The sequence below is a fragment of the Balaenoptera musculus genome, chromosome 5 (genome assembly GCF_009873245.2).
Source record: "Balaenoptera musculus isolate JJ_BM4_2016_0621 chromosome 5, mBalMus1.pri.v3, whole genome shotgun sequence".
NCBI lineage: Eukaryota > Metazoa > Chordata > Mammalia > Artiodactyla > Balaenopteridae > Balaenoptera > Balaenoptera musculus.
Genome location: NC_045789.1, coordinates 84,759,625 through 84,779,660, shown reverse-complemented (window position 1 = coordinate 84,779,660; position 20,036 = coordinate 84,759,625).

Sequence of the window (20,036 nt, the reverse complement as noted above, 5' to 3'; positions counted from 1 at the left end):
GTTATCTCCCAAACACATTTTGATCTTTCCTGACCTTAGGTCAAATATGATTAGGCTTCCATCATTAGTTAAAATTCTTACTGTATGAATGATCTCTCTGGTCCTTATTTTTCTTGTCTATGAAAGAGAGAAATAATATTATATACTTCGTTTTCTGTTGTGAAAATTAAATAAAAGAGTGAATCTAAATTACTCATCACAGGGTTATACATATCATAAATGTTTGATAAATGTTATGAATACCATTTCTGTCAATACGGTCCTGATTTATAGAAAAAGCTTGAGGGAGGATTAATTATGGCATTGTCATTGCTTACTTACAGTAACATTTTATCACTAAAACATAAATTTTTCATACAGTCACATAATGGAAAATTTAACAGCCATTAAAAATTGCATGGAATTTAAATGCATAAAATGTCTCTTGATAATATTAGCACTGAAAATTGTTTATTTATATTATAGAAGAAAAAGTAAAATAAAAAGTTTACCAAAGAGAATGTGATGAAAACCCCAGGTTAAGGGTTGTCTACATAGAAAAATAAAACCTGAAAAGATATACAATAAAATGTGTTTCTTTATATGACTAGATTATGCTGGTTTTGCTTAATTTCCATTTTCTAATTTTACAAAATATACCATCGTATTATTCTAATATATTCTTGAAGCCTTACCAGATCATCTTACTTTCTGGACATGGCATTTTCCTTTGAATTGTGAAAGATTTTTGTTGTCTGTTTCAGCCACACATCAATTATCCATATGCTCTTCAGTTTTGTCTGTGTTGTAGAGATGTCATGATCATCCACGACAATATAACATACTAAAACTATGACTTAAAAATAGTTATTACACTATCTTATTATGTGGCTTCAGAGTCTAGGTGGTATTTTTGCTGGGCAACTCTGGGTGCCAACTGGAGTTACATGATAGACTTCAGAGAGCATTTGGGATGAGCTGGAGGATCCAAGACAGCTTGCTCATATGTATGTCTGGCATGATATTACAGATGGCTGGGAGACTGGGTTCAGCTGTCCCCATCACCCATGTAGTATCAGGGGCTTTTCATGTCATCTCTTAGCAGGATATTCATATTTCTAACATGCTGGGTTAGGGAATCCCTGAGATCAAACTGGAAGCTCCCAGTCCTCTTAAAATTCTGACCTCGATCTGCCATAACATTATTTCCACCATCCTCTGTTGATTGCACACTCACAGATCAGTCTAAATTCAAGAAGAGGGAAAATAAATCTCACCTCTCAGTGGAAGGAGAATATATTATTTTTGGCCTAATCTCTAATTTTCCAGAGGAAGGTAAACTAAAATTTTATTATAATTCTGATAAAATTTTGATATTTTTTTAGTGCTTTATATTATATGTGTGCTTGAATGTGGATTAGTTCATTATCTCTTTAGATATTTAAATATTTACAACAAACTCAAAAAGTTACTACTACTATATCACCAGTTTGTGGTGTTTGAGATGTTCTGATAAATAGTACCATTTTCCTTTTCAAAGTTCTACACTGATCGAGACACAAAGGATCAGTAGATGAAGACTAGAAAACAACAGCTTTATAACTGGAAAATATGATATTGAAGAATAAGGCTCATATCTGGGCATTACTAGGTTTCATAAAATTAGTCAAACTGACTCATGCAAGGAGCGACAGCCATTCCCTGTAAGGCAGAAAGCAGAGTAGAGCATATGTTGTCTGTTTTCTAGCCTGCTTTCAAGAGAACTAAGAGAATTGCGATAGGTTTCACATGCCAATTTTCTCATTTCTCTTCCCCAGGAAAGGATTGTGTATGTTGATGAAATGATGCCAAAGAATGAACAGGAGTGAGCATAAGGCAACCATACCCAGACACATGAAAAATTTGCCAATGAGAATACCAAGAATCAAAGAAGTTAAAAGAGGTTTGCAAGACTTCAAAGGTAGAGAGTTGCAGATTGAGACCTTGAATCTAAACCTTCTAAGCCCAGTTCTGCAAGGTATTTGCAGAAATGAATTTCTGTTGCTTACAAGCCACCAGTCTATGGTATTTTGTTATATCACCCCAAATGGACTAAGATAGTCTTTCTTAATGCAATCACTTAATTTATCTTGGTGGCATGTGCCAATCTGTAAAGTGATTGCAAAAATGTGTAGACCATTAGTCGCTACGTATTGGAACACTTAGGGCAATGCTCCCCCAGTGTGTGTCTGTGGCAACATTTGCTCAAAACAATGCCAAAAAGGGGATTTAGGTAGAAAATTCTAAGTTATTTCTATATTTTCCTCATTATTTTAACAGATGTTTTAGTGAGCAAACTTTCTCCAATAGAAAATTTGCAATGGCAGCTCCATGAAGTTTGAAATTGAACTCAGAATAGTTTTGGAATTTAAACTAGTTTCATCTTTAGTGCTTTAAATGCCATGGACTTTTATGACTTTACTCATATATTTACCTGCATAAGGATTCCAGCCACAAATATTGGAAATATAAAAAATGATATTTATAATAGGGGTTGAAGTTTATCTGTCTTTTAAATTTGTCCATAATTTTTAAAAAGGAGTCATGTTCCATTTATGCTATTTTTTTTCAGATTCGTCCCTTGCTACGTGAAGATTTTATATCTGTATGTTTATCTATATCTATACACACACAAGGAAGTGGAGATAGAATAGAAGGGAAAAAAAGCAGGAAAAAGTGTCTCAAAGCCAATCATTTAAAATGTTTAAGTTTGGGGGAATTCCCTGGCAGTCCAGTGGCTAGGACTTGGCACTTTCACTGCCGGGGCCCGGGTTCAATCCCTGATTGGGGAGCTAAGATCCCTCAGGAAGCGCGGCAAAAAAAAAAAAAAAAATTGTTTAAGTTTGTATTAGAAGAGAGTGAAGCTATTGAACAACATCTAAGTCGATGGTTTGAAGGTAGCCAGCATTCTGAAGGCCACTGTGTTGGAATTATGTAGTCTGTAAATATGACACATCACGAATATTGGATCAAAGTTTTTTGTAAAACTTTTCATCATTCTTTTAAAAATAGATATCCAAGTAGGTGATATATAACCATCACTAGGTATTGACGAGGAAAGAGTTGGGGTCCAGCGGACACCAGTGATTAGTCAATGAGATATTTATAGTATTTATTATAAGTCTAAGTTTTACAGATGTGTGTCATCTTTGACAATCTGACTGCTGTTTTCTAAATATATTACACTTGATGTTCTTTGGGGTGTGTGTGTGTGTGTGTGTGTGTGTGTGTGTGTGTTAAGGAGAAAGCAAACAATATGCCATCTAGAGGGAATAGTTGGAAGGAAAATCCTCTATCAAGATCATTTGTGTCCTGGGATCTCTTAACTACTGATGGAGATTTCAGTTTCGGTGCTGTGAAGGCATTGTGTATACACAGGCAAGATCATTGTCCGATTTTTCTCTCATTGATACAATTTTTCAATTTAGGGGGTCACAGATGGAGCAGGACAGGAACCAGAAAGAACCAGAAGTGGGGAAAAGTTTAGAGGGGAGGGCGTGTACTGAGAATTGAAACTACAGAACTAGACTCCTATTCTCAAGTCTAGCTCAAGGTAGAGTTAAAACCTGGGTATACATGAGAATGAAACTGGGAATCACAGCAAGGGCTGGAGTAAATTAAGATAGTTTAAGTTACTATTTTCAATTTCCCCAGGCTCATGTTTATTGATCAGCAAATGGATTGTGTCCAAGTGGATGGGATGGCACAAGCACAGGGTAAAGGATATTCAGTGTTAGCAAAGTCAAAACTATAACTCCTTGAAGAGAAACTTTGAAGGGTATATTCCATGCATAATAGGTTACATTTCTGCTCTCCACCAACCCAAGATGCAGACAAAGTTCTCCTACCCAGGAGCAGCATGTGAGCGAGTAGATTGGATCTACTTAGACACTTAGACTTGAAAGGACAAAAACTGCCTAGTGCCTTGTATCCTTTTTGGTGTTTTATTTTCCATTAAAAAAAATATCTTAAAACAAGTAATATGTGTTCAGGTAAGACTCTGAGGGAAAGATACTTTAGACTCAGGAAAACAGAGAGTTTTTTTAGAGGAGAAAGAGGATAGACCTTGAAAGCTGAGGTTTATTTTACTGGTTATGGCATGAAATTGGGAAAATTATTTAATGCTTAAGATCTACAGATTGTACATAGTAGGATTAATAAAGCTTTATTGGCCTTTTTAAGTATAATTCAAGCAAGAAGTGCATACAGTGAAATCAGTAAATGTCAGTTTACTCTCTGATTTATTTTGTTCTCTGATGCTCAAGTTAACCTCCAGGAAGCCCAGCTCTTCAGGGTAGCCTGTGCTGACTGGTGCTCCCTGCCGGTCATCTCTGCATTTTTTTGGAAGTCAGTGGAAAGAAGCAGACATCACCACCTGATGTGTTCTTGAAGTGATATAGAATTGGGAATATAAGTGATTCAATATAAATAACCATGGTATAAAGTGAAAGGAGAGACCCTAATTTACTCCTAAAATTACCTTCGTATGTGTAAATATAAATGTAATTATTGTGCTTCGTTGGATGATTCTAATTTTTAAATAAAATGAAATGAAATTAGGGCAATGAAAGTCTCGTGTTGTCATTTACCATTACAAAACTGTTAAATATGAATCTTTCCCGTCAACCATTCACTCAAATAAAGAGAAGGAAAGGCAGAGAGAGAGTGGGATAATGAGAAAAAAATATTTTTAGACAGTATTATAAATCTTCAGTATAAGAATAACTTGTTTATAATGGCCTATGGAACTTTGTTCATTTAGAAGGTACTTAAATTAAAACGTGCACAGTACTATAAATTGTAGCAAAGTATATGTTTCTCCTTGCTAATGATTATAGCTACCATTTATAGAATGCTTATTACATGGCAGGCAGAGTACAAAGCATTTTATATTTTCACACAATTCCCCCTACAAACCTCCCTGAAAAAGGTATTTGAATATTTCTAGTACTCAAGTGAGAATCATAAAACTTAGAGCAGATGTGTAACTTACATAGCTTAATGCCATACATCTATTAATACGATCCTAATTTCTATCTGAATGACCTGGAAGCCATTACTTTTTTTTAAGAAAAGACTTTATTTCTTGAAAGGATTTATGATGATACATGAGATGCACAGATGATGACTTTATATGGTACATGAAAGAGAGAGAGATGCATGTGTAACTTACTAACGATTTATGACATAAACAACTTTTTGTCATTTATTCATGGTATTTATTTATGGCATGAGGGCAAAGGCTTATGTCAATTATCCCCCTCACCACATATTTCAGCCAAAATCAACTATTTGCTACCTCCCTTTTACAGGCCAGATTTTCAAGAGGATTCTTCCCTTTCAAATATCACATGTCAGATTCCTACATATAATTTAAAAATCATCCCGTAAAATAAATCTTTCATAAATCTTTCCTGCGATTTTTGAGGTGGTCAGCACATACTTCTTTAAGTGTATACAAAATTTTAAAAATATTGCTATGCTACCCATCTTAGCTTCCATCATGACTTTATGTACTGCTCATCTCCCTTACTCCTCCAAATGCTCTTTGTTGGCAGAGTTTGTGCTGTATTAATCATTTAAAAAATATGTATATACAGTTTTGACTCCCCTATCTTGCACACAGTAGATTATTCAGTAAAGACAGGTGTTGTGGTGGTAAACACAAGCATAGTTCATGAAAGCTTTGAACCTAAGTTTTCATGCATGGCAAGATTGCAAACAGATTCTTTAAAGTTGGGTGTAATCCCACAAATTGATCTGATCAATGATTGTGAGGAGAAGACACATGTCACTTTCTCGGTAGAATGCAGCACACGATCTGCCATGCCCACTTCCATCTGTCAGGGCTCCAGGCTTATGGCCCTTGTTTAGATAAAAATAAAACCAAAAAAAAAAAAAAAAAAAGATAACTGCTCTCATAGACCACATCGCTACCTTTTCCAATATTAATGAGACTGGAATCAGACGTGGCTCTATCACCTTTACACTTTGACAAGACAATACATGGCCACCTTCTCTGAGTGTGCTGTGACAAGAGAAACATTTTGAGGCACATCAGCTTTACGTTTTCCACCTGAAAACCAACTTAAAAGATGCTTTGGAGTCAAAAGTCCAGGGTGTATTTATTTCATCCTTTTTATACATAATTTGATTTATTTGTAGCCTTCAAGTTCTATTTTTTTTTTCCTGACCTGATTTGCAATTTTCAACATACTGTGTGCAGCCAGGACTTGTTATGACAAAAAGATGTGTTTAAATATGCAATTGTTTTAGTAGCTCACTTATGTCTTTGTAGCTCAGTTTAATCTGTCAGACATAATGTAGATAATTATAGCAGCAAAAATACAAATTAATTACATATCCTCTTGATTTCTGATGTTGTGCTACCCTACAATGCAATGAGGTTTTGATTTCACACTTAAAAATCCTTAATGAATAATCCTCAGTTCCATTTACACAAAGCTAAAGAAATAAAAACCACGTTTTATTATTCTTTAGATGTTTAATTTTAAAGCAATTTTAAAATAAGTATTAAACTAGTTGTAATAAAAATATCACAGACTTGGAGTACAAATGTAATCATGTCAACATACACAACAGGTTAGGAATCATGAATCTGGTTTATATGACACATTTATCCTACTATTCTAGAACTTTGAAAGATGCCATTATATAAAGTAATTTCAATTGAAATTCACTTTTAAAATAACTATGACATAGTTTTAAGTAAATTAACCACTAGTGTGTTCAAGAATATGGATTTTTTTTTGTTTCGCATTTTCTCATCATAGTATAAAATGGAATCCATATGGCACAATGATTTATAGGAGGGGTTGGCCAATTCATTGCCTTTTCTTTTAATTAAAGTTTTATTGGAACTTGGGCATGCCCGTTAATTTACATATTGTCTATATGTACATTCAGAATTGATTCACAGTTAAACCTAACCCTAACCCTAACACCTACCCTACACTGACCAAGGGTTAGAGTTGAGTAGGGCAGAGTTGAGTAGTTTATGACAGAGACCATATAGTCCAAAAGCATAAAGTATTTATTACCCAGTCCTTTACACAAAAAGTTTGTTGACCTCGCATTTAGAATATGAGCATCGAGTCAAAAAACATAGTTCTGCCATTTTATAGCTTATAACGGCCAAATTACGTAGCTTTTTTTTAAACTTCATTTTTAAATTTTCATCCATAGTTTTATCTCTAAATTTTAAATTTATAATCTAAAGACTATAATACTACTTGTATCAAGCTAATCTGATGTTTAAATGGAAGAAGGTATATACATTGTTTAGTCTGGTGTCTGGTACAGAGAAATTGCTTAATAAAGATCACTTTGTTATTATTGATGCTGGTTTTGTTCTTGTTATGTATGACCTTTCTTCGTAGGACTGCCTGAGCAACATCCACTTGTATATACATTATTAGATTGTCAATGTTTACATAATGTAAATTATGAAATTATTAATGTAGTTCCCACATAGTCAAAGAGACTCTCTTAGTGTGTTATTATATGTACTCGAGTGTCATAGAAGTACATCATTTAAAAAATCTGGGCCCCGGTGATAGATGAGTGCGCCACCGAGCGGGCTGCGGCGCGCGGGCCCCGGGAGCGGGCGGGGAGGGGGCCGCGGCTACCGTGCGGCCGGGCCAGATGTGGCCTGCGCAATGGCAGCCCGGGCCAGCTGTGGCTCTCAGAAGGTGTAACCCGCCGCCGCCAGTTTCCCGACTCCTTCCCTCCCACTCCCCCTTCCCCACTGCTTCCGAGGTGCAAATGCAAATGAACCGGGATCGAAATCTAATTGCTTTTGTTTAAAAAAATTGTGTGAGCGAGTCTGTGTTGAGTCTGAGCAAAGGCCCAGAATCACGAGAAACCTAGCCGAACGCCTGGAAGGTGGTGGGGTGGGGAGGAAAGAGAAAAGAAAAAAGAAAAAAAAAAAGAAAAAAAATCTATATTTCTAAGGTTAAAACATTTACAAGAGATTTTCTGATCACACTTAGAGTTGACATGTTCACCACCTGTAAAATGTAGGTCATATATAGGTTGTGACTTTGAAGACATAAAGATCAATTTGGTAATGCATATTCATTCAAATCTCCATGAAAAGATTAAATAAATGAATGAGTTTCCTAATGAAGGTTAGGCTTCCTTCTTCCTCCTTACAGAGTATAACCTAAGTATAAACTGAAACCATGTAAAAAAGAGTCTCTAATGCCAAATAAAAGTGAGTCTCTAATGCCATTTTTAAACAATTTTATGGCTTGACAAAGGGCCTTATACGTTCATTTTCTCTTCTAAAGAATTAAGTTTATCCTGCACATCATTCTTTGAACAGATGTCCAAAGGGTTTGCTGCCCTGCGGTGCTCTGGTTTATGGTTTCCTTCTCTTGCTGTCAGTGAGAAGTATATGCACAGCTTATCTCTAGGGATAGGATGCAAAGGGCTAAGCTCACAGTGGACACAGGGGCAGACCTAGAGGAACATCACTGTGGCATGCTGCATGGATAGAGGTGAATGCAATATTATGGATATTTTTCACATATCTAAATTTTGAAATCCATAGCTAAACCTAGGCAGTTTATAGACAATGGATGCTGAATTTTTTCAAAAGTTGGAATACTATAACCTTTTGATCTTTCCATCTTTAGGTCATTTGCATATAAGTAATGTCTTCATTTCTTGAAATTGCCCAAACAATTTCTTTCTTCTTGGCAAAATTTCCATTACCCCAGATAAAACAATGATAGTCTGTCATTTCTCTATTAATATTTCCACTAAACTATTTATCTAAACTGCTTTGAAAATACAGTGACCTGGAATCTTTCTTGTTATGGAATTTGCCCTTGCATTTGTTAAGACTAGTTGTTAAACAACCTAGAATTATGTTAAAATGTGTGAGAATATAAAAGTATGGATGGATTGGAAGTTTGATTGTATATCTTAAAGGTGATTTTTTTCTGTATGCTAAACATATTTTCATAGGTCTGCCTAAGAAATCAAGAGAACTCACTATTCAGCCTACCTCATCAACCATTATTAAGCACCACATGAGAAAGTCAAGTATTCCCAGGGACACTTTTTTAAATTCAGATAGTGCTCCATACTTATTTAAGTTTCTATAAATCAATAAGCAGCTTACATGATTGTTAGCACATCTGGATGCTGGCTATTAGAGTTTTACAGGCACTCTAGAAGCAGCATTGCTTAGTATTCATATTTGGTGTTCATATAAAGCACAGGGTATTTTCAAGCAATTTACAAGCTGTCAGGGTTCGGGAGCCACTGATCAAAATTTATTGAAAATTGAAGAACAGGAGAAGGTAAGAGAGAAAGAACTAAATGGAGAAATGTGGCTTGTAGCCAAGAAATAAATTTTTACATAGTATTTGCTGTTCATGTGCTCTAGAAAATTAGGTAGATTGTAGATTATTGAATACATTTTCCAGAAACTACAGGAATAGAGAAACCAAGGAGATAGAAATTCTCCAGGAGGCTGAGAGGGCATTGATTACCATCTGGTTACTCATTCATTACCTTTAACCTGTCTCTCTAAGTTTGAAACTATGCTTTAAAAGAGTTGGGGATTAAAGACAAAAAAGCAAGGAAATCAGAAGAAATCTATTGCTGAAGACAAGGTAGAGATGATACTGGCATGAATGAGGTTAAACACACACACTTGCACACATAATTAGACCCTACAACTGGGAGGTTTTGAGATGAAGGAGGGGCCTATTAATGATAAGGTCAGAACATCAGACATAAACTGGGGCTGGCCCTATGCACCTGCAGAGAACAATCCCCCTGTATAAATTATGAGCACGTTCTCTAACCTACTAATAGCACTAATAAAACTCAACCAAGTCATTCACAGTTTTGCATCAAACCACCTTACAGACACATTTATTTTGAAGTAATTCATCACAGCATTTTTTAATATCAAATTTTGTTTCATATCAAATGTAACTACTTAGAGCCATACCTCAGTGTTAACATGGGATTCACAGAAAGCTTTCTCTCTGCCCCGTAAGTGTTCTTGTCCTTACTTTTGTCTCTATTCATGTATAGTTTAATTTGTGCCACAGGAAAGACATGCTCTGATTTGCAATGATTTTAATAACTTACCTGTAGGCAAATTTTTAAAAGGAAATACCTGCAGACACCTGTCAGGAGGTATGTTTACAGTGAGGCACAGCAACATTCATTTGACATTACTGTTTTGTGGGTTATATTTCCAGTTGATGTGCTTCAGATTTTTTTTTTCAGGTCTATTAGTCTGTACTTTTCAAACTGAAAAACATTTACTTGTTTTTGAACCAGATGCCTGACCCTTTTAGGTTCACACATTTTTTTTTCCATTTCATCACTATTTATTTTCTTTGTACATAACTCTACTATAGATAAAGTTATGTCACTGTCACTCTCTTCTGCTGTTCCTTTTACTTCATGTAAAATGAGTTTTCAAGAAGATGATAGACATTAGCCTCAACTGAATGTTTTCTCACAAACACATTTTCATGTATAGTTTTGTTTCAATTATCATGTACAAAGCTCTGCTTAACTCAAAAAATAAAATATCTTTTAAATCAAGTAACAAATTTATATTGAATATGTAAGTAGCCATCTGGATTTGGGTAACAATTCTGTAATACATTGTTACCTACATCTGCTGCATTAAGAAGGGGTGTGGTTGAATTAACTGATACAGAGACTGGTCCTCTTGCCTAAGCATGAATTTTGTGGTTGACTGGGATGCCGTTCCTACCATTACAAACACTATCTAGTTAGTTGGGGCTTTTAAATAGAAAGTTTAGACAAAAGAGTATTATTTGGGAACAATTCAAACCACATACAATGGTTTGCCATCCCCTGAATGTGCCATGTTGTTTTACATCACCATGGGATTCTCTCTGCCTGAAGGGAGGTATGCTACTTCCTCAACTTCATTAACTCCTTGCCAGCTTCATGACTCAACCTAGATGGTACTTATTATAAAGCGAGTTTCTTCAAACTTGGTTTGTTCATTTTCCCTTCTGTCTTTGGTGGAAGACTCTTTCCTTCTCTTTTTTTCTAAACCCCATATGAAACACTTCTTTCAGTGTAAGAAAGTTCAGGCTTTAGGACAACGACCCTAGCCCTTAACCTCACAAAATGAAACCAAATTTTCTCCTTAAATTTTCTCCTTACTCCTTCATCTCTTCTGAGCATCCTTTGACCCCAATAAAGTGGTCTGTCTTAAGTACTGTCTCTGTAATTTTGCTTTTAACTCTTTATTGCACACATTGCTCTAGACAGTATTAACTTTTATAAAAAAAAACGCTATTGATTCATTTCTGAACTCAGAGATTACATGAAATGCTAGCAAGCATTTTCCAGTACATCTCACAATCCTTGCTTATGTGTATGTATTTCAGTATCTTGCCAATCTTCCTGCATATTATTGTGCAGATACAATGGTTGCTTATTAACTCTTATAAGACCAACATTATTTCTTCCACAGTTATCGATAATTTAGCCTTCCAGTTACAGAAGTATGTACCTCATGTTGAGGTATCCTCTAATTTGTCCTTACACACCATTTTTTTCCCTTTAGCTCCTGGTAAGATGTTCAATGATGTTAGGAAAAGACAAATTCCATCATAACAAACTTCAAGAACTAGTGTAAACCTCATCTGAGAATTAAGTTAGCCAATGAGTGAGGTTTGGTAGTTTTTTTGTGTATAAGATTTGTCTCATGACAATAATGAAATGGTACCCTAACATGATAATATTGTTACAGTAAACACTAGGGAGAAAATAGGCAAGTAAAACCAACCCACTTTGTAAACACTCAACCTGGTGGAGTAATTAGTTAATCCAAGTACCAATTAAAGCTATGGAAGAATAATTGATCCTGCAGCACCTGTAGTCAGGCTGAACGTATTTAACTTAAATGTGTGAATAGTACTGTAGTCCCAGGCCATTTCTGCCCAGTCAAATGAGAGGTACATGATGGAAATTGGTTTAGCTAATTCAAGACCATACTGGTCATATTACCTGAAAATTAACATGTAGGCTTTAGTCAGTTAATTAAAAAATTAAATACATAAACATCTGTTTCAGCATCTAAACAAAGTACTACCGTAGACTCAGAGAACATTATACTGTCTACATTTTGCCAGCTCTAATAAGGTGTGACAGACTGTAATTTTCAGTGTCCCTTATAAAAGCAGGGCAAGTCCAAGTTCCTCAGAGTACAAAATCATGCTAACTCTGTACATTAAAGATTTTGCTAAGGAAAAAAATATCAAGAACATAATAGTAATTAACTAGGATCAAAGTTACAGATTATTACATATCATGTTTTACAACAACCTTAAAAGGCAGTTACTGTTATTATTTCTATTTAAAGATACAGGAAACTAAAGAACAGAGGATGCTTGCAGTTTGCAAAGAGTGTCAGTCATTGGTAGAAGCAAGATTTGTGCCATAGGTATTGTAGCTACAGAGAACATGTTCTTAAGACATAGGTTATAGCTCCCCTTTTCCACTTATGTGCCCCAATTTCCTCTGGCTCCAGACTTATATATTTTTATGGAGAGGGAACTGTGTCAACAAGATAAAGGATTTTATTCGTGATTTAGGGCAATAAAAGGATAAACTACACTACTTTGCACTGATGGAAGGAATTTTCTCCTCAACCAATACTCATTTCTATATTTCTAGCTGGGTATCATCATCAGAACTGAGAAAGCTGGGGCTACCTTAAAATTTGCTGTGTCTTCCATTAAGTCAAATGTATTAATCCTCATACTTTAAGGAAAGAAATTCTAACCTGCTCTCTTAAAATCCCTTTCAAAAATAAAGAGGAATCAATAAAATCTAGAAAACTAATATGGTTGATGATATTAGAGATGAATGAAGCTTTCTGAGGAAATAATATATAAAGTGTATTTTTTCATAATTTTTTCTTTTGCCTTAAATTTCTGAACTGGAAAACAAAGATAATGTATGCAAGTGAAATGTATGTATGTGCTTTCTATTGGATAATACATATCACGCTATGTTCAGGGATAAGGCACTTAAAACGTCCAAATTATAAAATCTCTATTTTAAGCGAGTTAGTTTACTTTATTCTAAATTGAGCCAATATTTTATTCAAAATTAAGCCAATAGTCTCTGAACTTGGTGCCTCAACTTTCAAATATATGTTCCTATGTAACCACAAAACGTAAAATTTTGTACAAAATCACACATTCAAATTTTAAATAAGTATTCCTTGGGGGGCTTCCCTGGTGGCGCAGTGGTTAAGAATCCGCCTACCAATGCAGGGGACACGGGTTCGAGCCCTGGTCTGGGAAGATCCCACATGCCGCGGAGCAACTAAGCCCGTGAGCCACAACTACTGAGCTTGCGCGTCTGGAGCCTGTGCTCCGCAACAAGAGAGGCCGCGACAGTGATAGGCCCGCGCACCGCGATGAAGAGTGGTCCCCGCTCGCCGCAACTGGAGAAAGCCCTCACACAGAAACGAAGACCCAACACAGCCAGAAATAAATAAATAAATAAATTAAAAAAAAAAAAAAAAAAAAAAAAAAAAAAGTATTCCTTGGAAAGACATTTAGCATCAATTTGATTCATATATATATTATAGAATGGCAGTGAATCATGCCTAGGGCATGGATAATAGCATAATGGCATTCAGAAACCTCTACCAAGATTCTGTTGATCTGCTACTCCACATTCTTTCCTGAATGTTCATTAAACTATATTGGTTTATTTCTTTCACTCACAATAATATTTCATAATACCAACTGATCTTTTTCCAATGGACTAATTTAGGCAAGTCAGTTCCTTGATCCTTGCCCATTTGTTCAGAGTTATGGTTAAACCTGCAAAGGATGTTGTTTGTTCTAATAGGTACTGTATAAGTCACCTCAGGTTTTAAAAAAGAAAGACACAATATAAATCTTACATATGTTTCTTGTTCTTAATTGGGACTTCCAATGAGCAGAAAACTCAAGGATGAATCCTCAAAGAATTTTTTTTTTTCCTACACTGATCCCAATGATTCACTGTACCTGTACAGGCAGAAGTAAAACCTATCAGGTTCCCAATAAAACTGGATGAGTTTTAGAACACATTCTACGACTGCTTATTTAAGACATGCGTTACACTGCAGTTATTATGACACTTACTAAAAGCTAACTAAATCCATTTCCGCAAAACTCAATTTTTTAACAAACTTGTCAGTGTTTAAGCACATGCCATTGTTAGTGCCATCTATTGGTTGACTTTGCAAGTGTCCTTTTATCTGGATGTTAAAGTAGAAAATTATCATCAACATTTCTGAAAAGTAGAAAGTAGAAAATACTGAAGCAATGGCCAATGTAAATAATAATAAATGAAATTATGCAATGATTAAAAGAATAATGGGATAAACATATTGCTTTTCAAATTATTCTCATTTGTACTTTGAAATTTTAAAAGTTAGACTACAATTAGAAAAAATTTTCTTTCTATTCAGTTAGCTTTAATGAAAAAACTAATAAATCATTTGTCTGTAATTTTATTTATTGGTTTTACCTAATAGATTTGAATATTTATATTGCAATTTCCTCTTAGCATTTGCTTTTCTCATATATAAAGATATCTGCTGAGAAAAAAAAACACACTCAAATGATCTAATATTAATTTCTGTACAGCAGAATTCTAGAAGTAAATAATTTATTCAAAACTACCAATTCTGGAACAATAAAAGCATCTAACATATGATACTATCCTTGTTGGTAAAATCTTTCACAATAGTCATGCAGTCAGTGTTTATTTGTTCAGCAAATGTGTGTTTAGCTCCTAGTTAATAAGAGAAATAAAACATATATGGTCATTACACAAACAAGGAAGAAACAAGGGGAGGGAATAGAGTGAGAGAGGGAAGGGAAAGAGGAGAAATATTATAAGGTGGGTGAAGTGCTGTGATAGAAATAAAAAGACTGATGATGAAAAAAATCTACCTGGTATACTTGGGTGTAGAGAGAGTCCCTTCCACTTTTGACATTGCATGACAAGTATCTCTGATAATATTCCAATTGTTGGAAGACAGCGCTAATTTCAGAGGTAAGTTTCATAATGGTGATCTATATTAAATCATCCCTTTTTCTTACACCTGTAAATGACTACAATAAGGTTTCATTTGCTGGCCACAAAGGAGTCCCTGATTCAATTGATGATCTGCATTACTACTGGGAAACTCCTCCAAGAGATTTGGACCAACAATTCATAAATAAACTAACTTTTAGAAAAATTTATATTAGAACCATATACAGGCATACCTTGTTTTATTGTGCTTTCCTCTATTACACCTCACAGATACTGTGTATTTTACAAATTGAAGGTATGCAGCAACCCTGCACTGAACAAGTCTATTGGCACCATTTTTCCAACAGCATTTGCTCACTTAGTGTCTTTGTGTCACTTTCTGGTAATTCTTGCAATATATCAAACTTTTCATTATTATTATAATTGTAATTGTAATTTGTGATCAGTGTTCTCAGATGTTACTATTGTGATTGTTTTGGGGCTCCACCAGCTGTGCCCATATAACATGGTGAACATAATCCTTATATGTTGTGGGTATTCTGACTGCTCCACTTACTGGCTGTTTCCTTATCTCGCTCCCTCTCCTCGGGTCTCCCTATTTCCTGAGACACAACAATATTACAATTAGGCCAATCAACAACCCTACAAGGGCCTCTAAATGTTCAAGTGAAAGGAAGAGTGGTAAGTCTCTCACTTAAAATCAAAAGCTGGAAATGGTTAAGCTTAGTGAGGAAGGCATGTTGAAAGCCAAGATAGGCCAAAAGCTAGGCCTCTTGCACCAAACAGTTAGCCAAGCTGTAAATGGAAAGGAAAAATTCTTGAAGAAAATTAAAAGTGCTACTCTAAGGAAGACAACAATAATCAGAAAGTGAAACAGCCTTATTGCTGATATGGAGAGAGTTTGAGCAGTCTGGATTCCCTTAAGCCAAATGTAATTCAGACTAATGGCCTGTCTTCAATTCTGTGAAAGCTGAGTGAGATGAAGAAGCTGAAAAAGAAAAGTCTGAAGCTAACAGAGGTTGTTTCATGAGGGTTAAGGAAAGAAGCTGTCTCTATAACAAAAAAGTGACAGGGGAACAGCATGCGCTAATGTAGAAGCTGCAGCAAGTTATCCAGATCTAGCTAAGACAATGAAGGAAGATGGCTATACTAAACAACAGGTTTCCAGTGTAGATAAATTAGCCTTTTATTGGAAAAAGATGCCACCTAGGACTTTCATAGCTAGAGAGGAGAAGCCAATGCCTGGCTTCAAATCTTCAAAGGACAAACTGCCTCTCTTGTTAGAAGCTAATGCAGCTGGTGACTTTAAATTGAAGCCAATGCTCATTTACCATTCCCCAAATCCTTGAGCTCTAAAAAATTATGTTAGGTCTACTTTGCTGTGTTCCAAAATTGGAATAATAAAGCCTGGATGATACCACATCTGTTTACAACATGATTAATTGAAATATTTTAAGCTCACTGTTGAAACAAACTGCTCAGAAAAACAAATTCTTTTCAAAATATTACTGTTCTTTGACAACATACCTCGTCACCCAGGAGCTCTGATGGAGATGTACAATAAAATTAATGTTGTTTTTAAGCCTGCTAACACGACATCCAGTCTGCAGCCCATGGATCAAGGAGTAATTTTGATTTTCAAGTCTTATTATTTAAGGAATACATTTTGTAAGGCTATGGATGCTGTAGATAGAGATTCCTCTAATGAATCTGGGCAAATTCAATTGAAAACTTTCTGGAAAAGACTGACCATTGTAGATGTCATGAAGAATGTTCATGACTAATGGGAAGAAGTCAATACATCAACATAAACAGGAGTTTGGAAGAAGTTGATCCCAACCCTCGTGGATGACTTTGAGGGGTTCAATACTTCAGTGAAAGAAGTAACTGTCTGTAGATATGGTAGTAATAGCAAATTAACTAGAATTAGAAATTGATCATGAAGATGTGACTGAATTGTTGCAATCTCATGATAAAACTTTAATGAATGAGGAGTTGCTTCCTATGGATGAGCAAAGAAAGTGGTTTCTTTAGAGGGAATCTCTTCCTGGTGAATAAAGGGAATTTCTACTCTAGGTGAAAAGATATTGATCAGCATTGCATGCTACAGAGAAATCATTTGTGGAAGGAAGACTGAATCGATGCACTAAAGTTTCTTGTTGTCTTATTTTAAGAAATTGCCACAGCCAGGCGCACCTTCAACAACCAGCACCCTGATGAGTCAGCAGCTATTAACAAGACCCTCCACCAGCAAAAATATTACAACCTGCTGAAGGCTCAGATGATGGTTAGCATTTTTTAGCAATAAAGTATTTTTAATTAAGGTGCATACATTGTCTTTTAGACACAATTCTATTGTACACTTAATAGACTACAGTGTAGTGTAAGCATAACTTTTATATGCACTGAGAAAGCAAAAAATTTGTGTGAATCACTTTATTATGATATTCACTTTATTGTGGTGGTCTGGAATATCTCCAAGGTATGCCTGTGTGTTCTGTTTTACACACACACTACATACTGTGAAAAAGAACAACAGACAACTGCAATTTACTCAGTTCCTGTAGGAAATTTTACTCTAGAGATACTTTGTGTTAATAGCATTTTAAATGTTGTAGTCTATATAAAATCACAGTATATAAAAGTGACATCATATAAACAAAGACAAGTTGTAAGCTAGGAGTAGTTACAGTAAATAGACTATAACAGCATCCAGTTGAAAGTAGATGCCAGAAGTCCTAAGTATAAATTCTTCCTTTTATCTTATTAGCTATGTGACAGCAAGCATTAGGAAATAGTTTCTTAATAGTGAGTGGCCTGATGCACACACACACACACACACACACACAAAAAAAAACTTTATAATTATACAAATGTATCATAAACATAGGTTAAGCTATAAATCTTTAACTAATATAAAAAGAAATAAAAATAGTTTACAACTTTGAAGATTTATTTTAAAAACCAAAGAGATAAATTGCTAGAGGTATATCAAAAAGTCTAATAGGTCAAATCAAAATCATCCAGAAAATTCCCTGTTATAAAAAATGATAAAGTTTTCCTAAACTAACTAAATAGTAAAATAACCAGATATATTGATAATCCACAGTTCATTAGCATTATAGACATAATATTATGTATAATAATTTAAATTTCATGTTTTTTTACAATTTGTTAGTCATACCAATGACCAGTGATTAGAATAGACAAAACCAATAATTTCATGGCTCTGTGTTTTGTTGAAATCATAAATATGCAGCACTAGGTTTTAAAAGCACAGACATGTAACTAAACTAAATAACATTTTATAAGCCAAGATCTACTACTTGGTGGTTCTCTGCAACTCTGGCCTTAAAACACTTTATTTTCCTTCCTAATTGAGGACTTCAAAGTTAATAAATGGCACGATCTGCATTTTTTTTCCAATTGTACTTGGTGCTTTCTATAGCACAATTTATATTTATTTGTATTATTCATTTATATTTATCATAATAAATAAATAACAAAATATTTATCCATTTTAAAAGTCATTAAAATCTTCTTGTAAAATAAGACATATGGAATCCTTATGTAGAAACACATGTAATATGGAGGGAGGGAGAGAGAGAGAGAGAGAGAGGGAGAGAGGGAGGGAGAAGAAAGGGGAGAGGAGAGGAGAGATAATAAGTAAAAAGCGAAACCAACATTTTCTCACACACACACTTGGATAGTACATTTATAGGAATTAACATTCTCAAGATTCTTAATGTGAGGATTTGGAAGAGGGATAAAAAAAGTTGGATGTTTTTTTCTAGAAGATCAAAAGGCAAGATGCAGCTTTGAATTTACAAAAGTTTGCATATGGAAGAGTAAAAATAAACATACACTTACATGTTTAGACAAGATTGAAATCAGTGCAGGTACTCTCTCTTTGACGTTAATGGATATTGTAAACATTAAAAATAAATATAAATTTATATAATTTTATTCAAATAAAAGTTGATATATATGAATTTCATCATTAGCCCTATTTATTAATGCCTGACTAAACAGAACCTGCATGGCACTATCTAATATCCATACTTGATGACTTTTGAGATGAAAGACACCATGGAGACTACATATTAGGAGTAAAATCATTGCTAATCATTTCAAGTATGCCTCTCATTTACTTAGCATAATTAATGATCTTATAATCAAAAAATTAAACTTTAACAGAAAATATGTATCATGTTTTGCTTTTTATATGTATGTATGGCATTGAACAAAATTTGTCACAAACCTGAACTCAACTTAGTTTTCCTATGACCTCCTCTAGATAATCCCAAACTGAAAATAACATTAGGGCAATGTACCTTATAAAGCAATATTTGCCAAAATGCAGAGGGGTATAGAATTGTTCTTCCTTTCCTCACCTCACCTTCTAGTCTGCCCTCATATTAAGTCAACTAATTCTTTGTCAGTTGAGCAGCTATGTTTTCTAACACATTGTCATATAATTATGTAGGTACACTATTCCTTTGTGGGCCTAGATATGAGAAATTTATGTTAAAATGGTTACTGAAGCTATATTTCCCTCTTTTGCATTATTGAATAAACAACTCTCTATTTTACAGTCTTATATACACACAAATATTGACTTTAATGGGATATAAGTTCTTTAATTTTTCTTTCTTACCTATCATGTTTGTTTGTTTTTACTAGACTTTGTACTGACAAAAAAATGATTTAAGAGAGGTACATAAAGTTGTGATTCGCTATATTGTATGTTTCTTCTTTGTACTTTAATCTCAAAAAAACTCTGATATATATCAATTATCTAAACTGATAAATAACCTTTCTTTTTTATGTGTGATTCATCCAAGGTTTCCTTAACACATAACACATAATTTAGATAAATAATTAGTGAATTAATGTAGGATTGCAAGGTATTTTCTGTGTGATCTGACATGTGA